The 14,698-nt window shown below is 41.6% G+C and overlaps 1 protein-coding gene across 3 annotated transcripts in view; it reads right to left on the reverse strand.

Annotated features, from left to right (window-relative positions):
* The window catches only part of LOC137286167 (ras-related and estrogen-regulated growth inhibitor-like), a 69,354-nt gene that overhangs the window by 12,828 nt on the left and 41,828 nt on the right, over positions 1–14,698 (reverse strand). The window lies entirely within an intron of this gene.

The raw sequence follows: 14,698 nt of genomic DNA on the forward strand, positions 1-14,698 counted from the left end.
GTACTGCTTGACAAGTATTAGATGAGCCACGACAAATGACCCCAGTCTGCATATATGGGAACGCCCTTCAAATCATTCCATTTGAAACAAGAGGGAAACAGGTTGCCGTATAAATATTGAAAAGTTCACTTTCCTCGTGCGAATCGTGTCGTGATTGTGTTTTGCTGAATTAAATCGCTCTGTGAGACACGTGTTAAACAGTAGTGGTATTGATTTCACGCCACGATCAGCATGTACTGCACGTGCTTAATCGCCAATCTACCTGTAGCAACCAAGTGTATTCGTCCAGATTACTTGCCCCTCCTACTCTGCTTGTCACAAACACGTTCACTCCGCTGGCTAATCTAATACTTGACATGCAGTAGTTGAAGTAGTAGTAGTAGTAGTAGTAGTAGAATCAGTGGTAGTAGTAGCAGTAGCAGCAACAACAGTAGTACCAGCAGCACAAGTTGCATCAAAAGCAGTAGCAAAGGAAGTACCTGTATTTGATGCAGTAGTACTAGCAGCAACAGTAGAAGTATAGTATTCCCAGAAATTATTGAGAATCATAATGCGTCCTGTAACTCATTACGTTTATTAACTTCTTGCGTTTTACTTACATAAACATGTTAAAACATCATCCTTTTACAGTCTCAGTCTTGTTTTAGTACTTTGTTAGACCTCTTCGCTCAGCAATGCATGCCTGAATACGCCTAGGCACACTACCCATCAAAGTTTGTAGGTAATCGTGTGACAGGGTATCCCAATATTGGACCACCTCGGCCTTCATATCTTCAATATTTCTCAGTACCTTTTGGTTTATTCTGTCCTTCATGACTCCCCACACATTCTCAATTGGGTTTAGGTCTGGGCTGTAACTGGGCCAGTCTAAAACTGGAACATTTTCGCCCGACAACCACTGTTTTGTGTAGCGCGCAGTGTGTTTTGGGTCATTATCATGCTAGAAAATCCAATCATCTTCATACAATGTTTGTGCTGTCGGAAGAAGGTAACCATTTAGAATGTCAACGTATCTTTCTTTTGTCAAGTTTCCCGTGAAAACACACAATGGAGTCACTCCGCGAGCCGATATGCCACCCCACATGTAAAACTTCGGGCTATGTTTTGGTCGCTGGTAGATAGGTTTTACAGTATCTTTGGTCCAAATTTTCACACAATTAGGGAAAAGCCAAACAGAACTTTCATCCGAAAAGAAAACATTATCCCAATCTTGATTTTCATGAGCCCGACACCAGTTTAAACGTTTTTCCTTTTGTGCATCTTTCATCAACGGCGAGGGAATTCCACGTTTTTTCACCCAATTAAGTCTCTGTAATTCCTGCCTAACTGTTCCATTGCATACCTGAGGACTTCCTCTGCTAATCATTTCATTTCTGATGTTCTCAACACTTTTCAGTTTGCCCCTACTCACAATCTGCCCAAGTATTCGGCGATCCACAACACTGAATTTCCTAGGCCGACCTGCCCCTGCTTTGTGCTCTATCCCGGTTCCTGTTTGAATATTCTTCAAAGTTCTGTATACTGTAGACAGAGGAATACCATGTCTACAAGCTAACACTTTAGCATCAGCCTCACCCCTTTCAAAATCATCTAGAATGAGCTTTCTTTTCTCTCTTGCTGTAAATTCTGCCATGTCAACACAGGAAGCCGTCTGCTCAGACAAGGGAGATAACTCTTGACGTAATGAGCTGCCTTCTAAGCCTTCAAGAGTTGTCTCCCTTATTTAGTATGCTTAGTGCATAGTGAAAGCCCTTTTTCCAATCTTAGCATCATTAGAAAAAACAAACAAAGATTTTCTCAATTTCTGGGAACACTGTAGTAGCAGCAGCAGCAACAACAATAGTAGCAGCAGTAGTGGAATATAGAGCGTAATCTATTCGCGACCACGGTGACCATTGTCGAATGGTGCATGGCTGCCTCTCATCGTTTTATAAGCATGGGTTTGAATTCCAGATTCCCACCAACTGTCACCTTCCCCTGTCAGTCTCAACCAAAGCTAGTTTCACCAAACATTTAGGGACTGCGAAATCTACCGATTGCTCCAACAAAATGTTAACCCATGGTGACATTATTGAATTTTTCCTAAAAAATTTAATAACTCGTATCACTAAAAAGTCAGAATACATTCCTGTCCATTTCACATAAAACAAAATGTCCGGTTAATTTGGTGTCAGTCAATCCTAACTTCTGACAGTTTTCTCAGACACCGGCTCGCAAATGTCGGATGTCATTGCCCTAGTGTAAGTAACCAGTATGGATTTATGTCATCATTTTCCGCCGTGAGTTACCCATATGACAGATTCGACTGAGTTACAGCTGTTTTTTCAGAAGCTGGTTAATAACAGAACTACCTCGTGCACGGCCCATCAAGACGGTCATATTGAAATCGAATGACGAATTGATCATAGTGACTTCACATGATACAGATCAAGGCCATTGGTGACCTACTTGTACAGAACGGTCAAATTTAACACCAGGAACATACCGTGTTCGCAGCTCTTGTCGTTGCTTATATTTATTGGTTCCATGAAATACCAAACACGGACACCGGTCCTTTCAAGCAGTCGTTATGAGACAGTTGTGGCCCTGTGAAAACCGATAGACTCCTTGAGGTAATTTGGAGTCGCCGAGTTTGGATGAGGCCATTCAAGCACTTTGCTTGTCTGCTAACGTTGGGTCTACGGTCTAGATCAATTCAGCAACGGCAGATTGCTTAAATTACATAAAGCAGTGTCTCACAAGGCGCTAAAACAGAGTACAGTACAGGCATACACTATAATGGAAGCGAGACCATGCTCTGATCGTATTCGCTCCTGAAGAACTTATGAGCCATCCTCGTATTTATATATTGGAATATTCATTGACGTTGGATAATTTAAAATATAGTGTTTTTCTGAACGTCTATAAGCATATATCACAAAATCCTGCTTAAAGAACATTTAGTAAAAAAAAAACCACACTGAATGTTTCTCCAACATCACATTTTGAACAACGTCGGTGTCAGCAAGACCACATATGCGACAGCGGCCTCTAAATAACCTAGTCGTGACCGATACTGTGAACAACTATCATCGCCGTCATAGTAGCATGACCCACAACAAGGCCACTAAGCTTGACCACCCTACCTATTTTGCTACCTCAAACAACCAACTTAACCTGTGGCGTAATTTACCCGGACCAAGGCTCTTATACCGCAAAATTGAGCTTCACACATTGAAGCAGTGTAGGGAGTCGAATCTGGACCTCCGCAACGAGCGAACACTTTAACCACTAGGCTACCACACCGCCTATCATTCAACAATAGGTGTATAAGATTTTAAATGCAAGTGATACAAAACCTTTCGTTTGCTCTAAATCTGAGAAACACAATTCACAGTAACTTCAATTTTCAGGACGGTGCTGTTTCATGAATCGTCCAGACATACGAGGTTTGCTTAAATATTCCTCTATTTACGTAGAGATCGCCAGGACAACCAGATTTCCGGAATAACGGTTAGATTATGGTTTTAAAAAACACGTACGTTATATCCTGACCTTACTCTTGTCCTCCTTGCCTTTTCAACTAATCACGAACAGTACCTAGTAGACCGCGATCTATCGATCAGTGACTAAATATACCTTTCACACGTTTAGAAAGAAACTTGAACACTCTCAGAATCAGGCGAGTACGTCACATCCGCTTAACACAATCCATCAGGTGCCACTAACTCCCGCCAAAACGTATAGCCCGTTGACGTAGGTACAAACAAATATAGCCCGCACACTACAAAACAACCCATTGGTTACAATCACACATTAACAAAGACTAGTTATTATATGACTTTGTAAGCATGATCGCCTAATAATACATGGATGCTTTAAAGGACAAACTACATTTTTGACATCCTTGCAAACACAACACCCATTGTGATAAAACCACAAACAGTTCATGTTATTTTTCCGTATCCTTTGCCACAGAAAAAACACCTGGATACTGTTTTCGGCTATAAATATGTCATATTCTTTATAGAGACGCGCGTGGGCATGTTGACATTGTCAGTGTTGACTGACTGCAAATAACGAGTAACCGGTGAGAACAATCTGACCTACACGAGAGAAAATCGTGGGATGAACTTTGATCAGAGAACGATGCAAAGTACTTGACATGTGTGATCCGCAATATGATCATGATCAAGATTTTGCCCTTTAAGCTTATAATTCTCAGTCTCCTACCCCACCCTATACAACCTATACTAGTGACTCGACACAGAAAGCTGTACCTGAACATGATTACCCTCGTAAATCAGGACGATCCTTTCCCAATATAATTGTCAGGATTATCGATTCGTGGACTGAATGTTAATAATTGAGAAATTTATAATACTTTGATACCTTTCCCAATATAATCGTCGCTATTATCGATTGGTGGATTCAATGTTAATAATTTGGGAACTTACTCAGTTTATCCCACTTGTTCCAAAATTAAGAAGGAATAATGAGTAGTAGCATAACTGGAATAACAGGAGTCTGGATAAAAGAGGTGTCACTGTAATTAAATTGACACTATCCTGGTTGGCCTTGAAAGACACGTAGGGGAATGTCATTTCATCTATATCAAGTTCAGTTCGAAATTCCTCAGGCGTGTTTCTGATTCCTCATCCCAGAAATTCAGGGAAGCAATCGATCAGCGTTGATTATATGCTTGAGCCACAGGCAAATGTCCAGGACCTGGCCTGGTCAACTCTCCGTAACCCGGCCTTTGGCTCCATTCCACGTAGAGATCGTAGCGCTAAGTTGATCGCAAATCCTATACGTTAAAATAGACTTACGATTGCTGCAGTGCAGCAATCGCTCTGAGGAACGGGGTTCTGGTCAGAACCTAGAATAACATCTAGTCTGTGAACATATTTTACAGAAAAATAACGGTTTATCAAAAATAATTATTTAATATAATGAAAAAGATTCCAGAGACTTTCTTCATTTTCCTGAAACTTTGAAAATCTAGATTTGACAAATATTCTAGACTTGCATGGATTTTCTTAGAATGATATATTTGTTTCAGGGTCTGAATAACAGGCAAATCTGTCTCACAATCCCTGAACTACGTCATTGTTCCTTCTGCCAAGTCCTATCTGCAATGCTAAAGCCGTTAATGAAGCATGTCTTAATTTCCTCAGGTTAATCTCACTGGGGCTCCTTTTGAAATTAAATGGCATTATTCGGTTCCCTCAAAATTACACATATTCAGGTGCAAATCGTTAACCTAGTTAGACATCACCGGATACGGCTGACCAAATGCCTGATTAATGTCGACCTTATGAATTGATTACCATAAACAGATTACTATGAAGTGATTACTGTCAAATGATTTCTATGAAGTGATCAAGATCTGAGACAGTGTGCTATTGACAAACCATTGAAATGGACACATTATTGGTATTTCGCCAGGCAGCACAAGGGCCCGGTTTCACAAAGCGATCTTTCTACGGAAACATAAAGTACGTGTGAGCTGCGAGAAGATAGCATGGGGTTGTACAAAAATTGTACAAGTTTGGAAGAAGAAGAAGAAGAAGAAGGAGAAGAAGAAGAAGAAGAAGTATATTTTGGTTCAAACTCTTTCAGTTTATAGGGCTGGGCCTCGTTCGATAAAGCGATACTGATTCTCATACTTTAACACCGATTTACGAGGATATCGTAATATATTTCTTTAAGACAGACTTGCGAAGATCGTAGATCTAAGGCGATCGTAATGCTCATACTTCAACACCGATTTACGAGGATCGTGACTCTTATGACGATCGTAACTCTCATATTTTAACACACACTTACGAGGATTGTAGCGCTATTTTCACTGTGCGATGCTGGAGCTTTTGGTACCTTTGAGCCCATGTCAGAAAATCGTTTACCGTTTCTAAAGCAGACACTCGTTTTTGATGACAACCACGATGATACAAAATGATGGGCTGCAAACCGTGCGTAAAGGTTTACTTGAGACGAGCGAACGATTCATTCACTAGGCTACCCTACTGATCCTTTTGACACAACTATACACCCACGTGATGGCTGTTAGCAAAAACAAATAAGACATGGTGTATATGACACAGGTAATATAGTGGTTTTGACGTTTTGTTTCCAGCGTGTTGTTTTTACCGCAAACAAAGGTTTTAGGTGAAATCAAGTGGATACGTATACCTTTTTATGCCATTCAATATATCCCGGACAGTTACAGATTTACCGAGCTACAGTGGCGCTAATTACAACGTCTAGACCACCGACCATGAGCTTCAGACGGAGCATCATACGCCCATTTCATGACAAGGTGAGACTGAGTTATTTTTATGCAGACGGCAGCTGTCCAGTCGGGCGTAATGACGAGAAGTAGTTACCGTTTGTCTTGACCAAATACCAGCGACAGAACCCTGACTAGTCCGTCTCATAGTCTCTGAAGCACATATGTTCCTATCCCCCCTCCCAGTACACCCATCCCCCCTGCAATGCTAAAGCCTTAAATGAAGCACGTCTCGGTTTGCCCAGGTTCAGGTTCTAACTCCATGGGGAGTCTTTCCAAGTTAAAAAGGATTAATTTGTTACTATCAAAATCATAAATATTCAAGGACTAAGCGTTAGTTTAAACCCTTGTCATCGTGGGACAGCCGGAGCGATAAAGCGTTCGCTCGTGAAGATGAAGATCTGGGTTCCATTGCCCGTTTGGGGACAATATATAGTGTTGAAAGCGGCGTAAAACGATACGCCCTCTCTTTCCACCATTAGAAGAAGATTCCATTCAACACAAGCGCGTCTGCATGTGATCTTACGTCCTGCGTTAATTGCCATGTAATGAAGAAACTATACTGAACAGCAAAAGAAACGCAACTGTTTTTTTGTCACGTTTTAAAAAAGGAAACGTAAACATGAGCGCTTACTTGTACGAGATTTTATTTTTTCGAAAATAGCGTTTCTTTTGCAGTTCAGAATATACACACGGTTGATCCTAGGTCAGAACGACAAGTATAAAAATCATGTACCAGATGAGTTAAATCGTGGCTTCTTTACTTCCCAACGAGCTAGAAATGTGTGCAAAGAACAAATAAACTTCAGCACAACTATCCCAAATTAAGTCCAGAGTGACAAAACTATCACCCGCGCGGTTTGACCCGACAGATTATTCCAGCTTAAGTACAAAAAAAAATACCATGACTACCTGGCCCAGAGATGACGATGGATGGTTTTAAAAACGTTCTTCCGTAAAGTCATGTGATACGTTAGTTTCAGCAGCCATGGTGATGGATGGCCACGGTGGGACTATCTTCCTGCTTTCTGCGGAAGGAACCAGAGTTAGCCTTACTTAAAGTACGTCCTAGAAAAGACATTTACCTAGAGACAACCATGCATACTTTTTCCCTTTTAACCGATGATTCCGTTACTTATTGAGAGAGAAAATTTACAATATTGGTATTGATGCGATCTGAACTGCGGTCCGGTCATTCATTCGGATGAACGCAGGGAAGGGAGGAAGACCCGAATGATACGAGGTGGTTTATGTAGGTTAAGCAATAAACAAATTTAGGGAGGGGTTGGATAATGCATTGAGTGAGTGAGTTCGGTTTAGCCACTTTTAGCAATATTCCAGCAATAGAAATGGGTTTAACATATTATGCCCATGTGGGGAATCGAACCCGGGTCTTCGGCGTGACGAGCGAAATCTTTGACCTCAAAGCTACCCCACCGCCCCTAAGATTCTAGTAAACGCCCGTAACTTCAAGCACAGATCGATGGTACTGCATGGCCGACAGGTTAGAGCATGTTGGGACATCAAGGCCCAGCATTCAATTCATAATTTGGTGTCAATGTATGCTACCCGTTCATGAAGTCTCAAGCCGCTGTAATTGGCGTAAAACCAAACATCAAATCTGTATAACTAGACACACATATTACGTGACGCCAGTGCCATGCTTGCCACAAAAGGCGACTATGTGTTTTTAGTTCAAATTTTCTTTTCACAGCCAAGATCCTGAAAAAGACGAATACATTTGCCAAAGAGAAGGCGACATTTGTGCTTCAAACATTTCTGATCCTAGGAAAGCAAACGTTAAATCTTTAATGACAAAACATAAAACGATTTTATTATTATTTTCAACAACCATCGTTTTACCGTTTTCCCCTTCCATTTATTACACTCCTATACATCCATGTGATGTATGTGTATCTGTATACCTATACTCATGATTCATACTTGGAAAACCCGACCCTCGAGTCTGGATATAATCTGGGGGGCAGGTCACAGTAATTAATTCACGAAGACAAATCTATTAGCGGTTGGCAGGGAATTCGAAACTTGTTATCCGAGGTGAGGCCACGCCCGAATAGTCTAGAACCAGACCCTTTTCCTCTGTATATAGTTCCATTATGAAGAAGCTGGCACTTGAATCTGCTCTCAATCTTATCAGTTGCATTTGATAAAATGTGAAGTGGTATGTAACAATCCAGCAGGTGAATCTGAAGAGGTTTGTCTAATTTTACATGGTTCTTAGACATAATTAAAATGGCTCTGACTCATGGGCAGATATGAACCATTATCGTGACCGACTATACGTAACCTTAACGAAGAGTCCCTAAATTACCCTAGACATAAATCACTGTAAATATTTTGAAAAGTGATTTGATGGTGACTTACAAACATTGTGCTCAAGTATGTGGCTCGCAGGTCACACTAAACACTTTGTCAAAATATTTACGGTGATTCATAATACCCTCAAAACATCAGCTGTAAACTTTCTGTTGTGCTTCAGTTTAGTATTGCGTGTCGTATGTTGGGGTTGGGGTTCATGCACCAAATAATGCATAGAACCAGGGAGACTATATGTTGTAGATTATCCGTGATAGATCCGTGATACCATGCCTACATTGCTATCATTGGGGAGTATTGTTTGATGTTACTCGATGCATTGACCTTTTTCTCGACCCCTATCTAGGTGTGTGACATAAAGAAAGTTGGAGTGGCTCCAAAGCAAGACGGATAATTGATTTCAGTTTCTGTTCAACCTGACATTTACAATCTGGGAACTACCTACTGCCAAATGCATTGCTGGATTTGATTTTATGCCGCTTTCAACTTTACTCCAGCAACAGCAAAGCAATATGGCAAGTCGTGTTTACTCCTATTTTTGATATACTGATATCTTCAATCCTTTTAAAGATGCATGTACTATGGTTACAGGCATCAATCATGTTTTAAAGATAACGGTAAAAATTGAAACATGCTTTTATTATATGTAATAATGTACTACTGTTGAACGTATAATTATTGTATAGTAAAATGTTACTGAGATACAAAAGTATACAGTGATATTTCTAAATGTGTTTTAAGCTATCAATAAAACAATTACCACCACATGCTCCTTGACAACATTTGAAAATATTTCAAGACACCTTGAACTGTTATACACAGTGGAAGCTGTAAACACCGGCATAAAATCTCAGTCCCGTTCGCGGCTTGCACATTTCTCATTAGCTGTACAATCCGGCATGTTCTTTAAATCGGATTATTTCTTCAGTCCCAATGTGTGCCAGTGTAGACAGTCTCCACTGTAGATATCCACTAACACATTACAGATACCAACACGTGTAACATATATTATAGTGGCATAGAATCCTATCAATTTACACTGTTTCATTAGTGTTGCTGCTACCTGTTATTGCTGACATGTTGCTAAAAGCGACGTAAAGCTACATTCACTCTGAGCGTCAAACCAACTTATGCTCTCGCCTTATCTTCACCTCTCCACACGTTTGCAAAACACACAACGAAAAGAAACCGCTGGGGTGGGTTTAACTCCAGTAAACTAGCATTTAGATATCAGATGAAGAAAATACGAGATTATACAAAACCCGACACCCCCCAGAAATGAATGCGTTACGAATGTGAGAAGTAGCGAAGCACAGCTGCAGGACACAATATATACATATACTCACATAGGTAGTGAATGAGGAAAAAAACAACATAGTTTCGGGAACATTTCAAACACTGTCGAAACCGTAACGCCGATCACATCAATGAATCAAAACAAGATAACTGACATACTTAAGAATTACGAGTAGGTGCTTTACTACGCGGTATCATCCACAGGGGGCGCCACCTGCTTCCTGTGACGACTAAGACAGATGGCCGCCGATACGGGGTTACACGCCGTCTACTAAATCTGGTCTACTCGCTCAAATCGAACAGAATGCAACTGTATCTGCAATTCAATAGATACCTGGGGATGCCTCCAACTGTATACCTATACCGGGCTCCCCTAACCAGGAGAGACGGACTTCCGTGACTGGATCTTCATTTACGACATTACTAAACCATCCAACCTATATCAGATGTTTTATATCTGCTTGTACACCGTGTGGTTTTCAACATCGAATCGGCGTACCAGATACCGTATAATTTGTGTCCCACGTCCCGAAACCTGGATGATAAACTCCGGATGAAATTGGAATGGATCAGATTTAAAGAAGGTTTTTGAAATATTTCAGTTTGAGAAGAACTGTTTTCATTGGTGGATATGATAGTGATTCGCGTGATAGAGTCGGTTATTGCACAGGTCAGACGTGATGACCTCAATCCACTGCATCACGCACGGGCTAACGGCGGACATGCATGCCCATTATGTCAAAGCAATTACGTCATGCCACGTTCAAACTACATTAATACTAATATGCACATAATCAAGAAACCTCGCTTATGTACGACTAGGACGTGCAGATCGTGTTGGACAAGTTCGTGCTGATCTCAAACAAAGGAGCTGGTGATCCACTGGTAGAAAAGTGAAAATCTCTGAACCACAGCTATTTTTGAAACAAGAACTGCCTGGTCGGTAAAGCGTTCTCTTGTCACGCTGCAGACCCAGGGTTCGATAATCCACATGGGCACAATGTGAGAGGCCCATTTCTGGTGTCCCCCGCCTTCACGTGAAATTGCTGGAATGTTGCTAAATGCGGCGTAAAACCATACTCACTATGTTCGACGATTATTTGGTGTGAAATATTTCATTTATGGATTGTATTGAACAGAACAGAACGGAGTGTCGATCACTTGGCTACGAGATGAAAGGCTTACAATGAAACTATACCCCAAAAGTATGACAACATTGGTCCAAAGTTCTGAGTGAACGAAATGAAGTAGCGGGTGATTAAAAGGTCCGCCAGTTTAGTACTATTTCAGCAACACCATGGTTAGGAGTACCACAATGTCTCCATACATTGCAGCCATGTGAGGAATTGAACCCGGATCTTCGGCGTTCTGGCTGGACGCCTTAACCACTAAACTACCCCATCATCATCGCCCCTTTCTTTGGGTGCATGATATTGTGTCCCGAGATTTGATTATTTAGAGGCGATAGCAATATAGCCACGTTACTGATGAAAATTATAACAACCGTCACTCGCTCATATAGTTTGATTCTGGCATTATCAGATAGGGTTTGCTTGGTCCAGTCTCACTTTTAATCTGTGTGGAACGCAGATACTCTCTGGGGTGCCGACATAAAACACATCCGTAACTCACATCCATGTAAGTACACAAACAACATATTTTTAAACAGTGCGTAGACACAGCAACCATAATGAAAACATGTTTTTGTCATAATCCGCAATACTGGCGCTGCCCGATATAGATCACTGACGCCCAAAATAACTCCGACAATCAATCACAGTTTTGAATGTTTCGACACAGTTATGAAAATAGTCAATTCTATAACACACAGAATTAGAAAAATATGGACCAAGAGGGAAAAACATATCTAGCGATAGGATAGTCATAAAGTACACCCAGTTTAAATGCTGTCACGAATTTTGCACCCTCCGTGAAGTAGACGTGCTAATTTGCGACCAATCTCAGAACGAAACGTGCCAGATTAGAGACATTTCCCTTGTCAACCTATTACAGTCTCAAACCAAGAGGGGCCGAGTGTCATGGCCGTAAACTCTCGTTTTAGAATTTCAGTCTTCAGACACATCTTTAAGTGTTATCGGGACGCTGCCAATTTCGTGTCATCAGGTGACAAGATGTTTTTTCCCCAAACGCCTCGGGGCAATATCGGTGGCGAGAATTGATGAGCTGGGTACATACATAAACAAGGTTTGTTGGGGAAAATAGTTTAGGAGTATTCTGGTTCTGTTGTTAATTCCCTTAGCAACAATAACAGAACTTATTATTGGATCTTTTAAGAGCACACGTGGGTTGCTGTGGCTTGTGGTTCAAGAAAGTTTTTGAAGAACGTAGTTCGCACGAGATATGTGATATTGTTTTTCGCCCCACCATGTCACAATTCAGTATTTCATTTGATCCAAATATATCGGTTTTTCAAAGTTTCTATTCATAGTTCTCTTTGTTCAAATTCAGATTTCTTATGAGAACTGATTCCACAGGAAGACAACATGTATTGTTAAGAATACTCGGTGATTGAGTGAGTAAGTGGGTGGGTGAGTGAGTGAGAGAGCGAGCGAGTTGGTGGGTGCTGAAATGAGTGTGTGTGAGTGAGCGAGTGGGTGGGTGAGTGAGTGGGTGGATGAGAGCGAGTAAGAAAATGTGTGGGTGAGTGAGTGAGTGTGTGAGTGGGTGGGTGAGTGAGAGGGCGGTGAGAGCGAGTAAGTAAGTGGGTGGGTGAGTGTGTGAGTGGGTGGGTGAGTGAGAGGGCGGTGAGAGCAAGTTAGTAAGTGGGTGGGTGAGTGAGCGATTCTCATAGGCTACAAATGGAATATCCCTGAAAGAGACGTGAAACTATTTTTCACCTCACCACAATACAGAGGTGCCGCTTACAATGATATGTCCATATAGTTTGAATATTGCTGTGTGCGGCATAAAACTAAACTGACTCATTCACTTACAGTGATGTGTTCTACGGATCTTCTGGCATTGCTTCAAGCTAAACTTAACATGACAGCTCTGGCGGTGAGGATTTATCTGTTCGAGGTGATTGTTAGGTAAATAGTACCGTTTCTGACCCCCAGCAGTAAGTGTCACGTGGTTTAGATAGGGGGCCTAAGTAGATATGTTGGCCCATGTGAGATAAACTGGAGTACGAGCTGCCGAGGAAAAGAACCAGACACCCACAAACAACAGATAGGTGAGACTGTGGCACCTCAGGTGGCTACAGTACTGCCAACGCGACGCTAAACAATCCTCAATCGTATTGTTCACCATGTTTTTAGTGACTTGCATCTTAGTGAACGCGGGGCGGTGGAGTCGAGCTAGACTATCGCTTAGTCTCTGATTAAATTTATAAAATTTCGATAAATAATCCCATTTTACTTGCAAAGGAGCCCCATAGAGACGACTTGTTTCTTTCGGTACTTTAACATAGCCGGGGGGAGTGAGTGAGTGAGTGAGTGAGTGAGTTTAGTTTTACGCCGCTTTTTAGCAATATTCCAGCAATATCACGGCGGGGGGACACCAGAAAATGGGCTTCACACATTATACCCATGTGGGGAATCGAACCCGGGTCTTCGGCGTGACGAGCGAACGCTTTAACCATTAGGCTACCCCACCGCCCCATAGCCGGGAGGACGAGGGAGTAGGGAAAGTAATGCAGTTCTGGGACTGTGCGTTCGCTTGTCTGGTACAGCACCCGATTTCGATTCTCTACATGGGTACAACGTGTGAATCCCATTAATGATGTCCACTGCCGTGATATTGCTGGAATGTTGCTAAAAGCTTCGCAAAAGCCATCTCTCTGCTTCACTTGGTTGACGCAACATTCCGCAATATTTCAACTACATGACGGCGTCTTGTAAACAATGGAATTTTGGCTAAATAATCCAGGGATTGAGGTGAAGAGCTTTGATATTGAGATACACTGATATGCTAGTCTGTCTCAAAGTCCCTGAACCACATTATTTTGCCTAATGCCAAGCCTACTCTGCAGTGCCAAAGCCTTAAATGAAGCAAGTCTAGATTTCCTCAGATTCTGAATCTCTGGTCTCCCTTGGTCTCCTTTTCACTTAAAATGGGTTTGTTTGTTACTATCAAAATTACATATATTCAGAGACTAAACCTTAGTCTGACTGACATGCATGCTCCACATCAGCGAACCTAACCCCTAAACCCGTTAGCATGGCCGGGTTGCTATAGACCAGGACCCCGTTTCACAAAACTCTCGTAAGTCTAAGATCTCGTAACTTTTCTCGTAGCATTCGCATCTCCTATGCTACAGTATAGGAGGCACAATGGCTACGAGAAAAATTACGAGATCTTAGGCTTACGAGAGTTTTGTGAAACGGGGCCCAGATCTTACCCGGATGTTCGCCTTAACGCCAGTACAGCGATCATCTGAGAGTGTGGGCCCCGACCCAACCTAACTGAAGTGCCACAATCTGAATTTTTACTTAGAAGTATAATGCCAACATATGTTACAAGGATCCTGTTAGCCGCCTCTTACGACAAGCAGTTGGGCTGTTGAAGATCAATCCTAACCCGGATCTTCACGAATCTACCATTAAGCAGCCATATGTTTTATTCATTTTTCTTCATTTCTGTTCGTTGTGGGCACTAAACATGCTTATTGAATAAACAGCTTTTGTTATTAATGTTCCTAAAAGCGCATTCCAGGCACGGGATATATATTTCAATCGTGTCATTGCGACCTGTCCGCGATATCTGAGCTCCACAAAATAAGTCTCGTGAAGTTGTTTTATATAGGCAATCATGACGAAACCTAAGTTTTTCTCTGAA

This window comes from Haliotis asinina, chromosome 6 (genome assembly GCF_037392515.1).
Source record: "Haliotis asinina isolate JCU_RB_2024 chromosome 6, JCU_Hal_asi_v2, whole genome shotgun sequence".
Taxonomy (NCBI): domain Eukaryota; kingdom Metazoa; phylum Mollusca; class Gastropoda; order Lepetellida; family Haliotidae; genus Haliotis; species Haliotis asinina.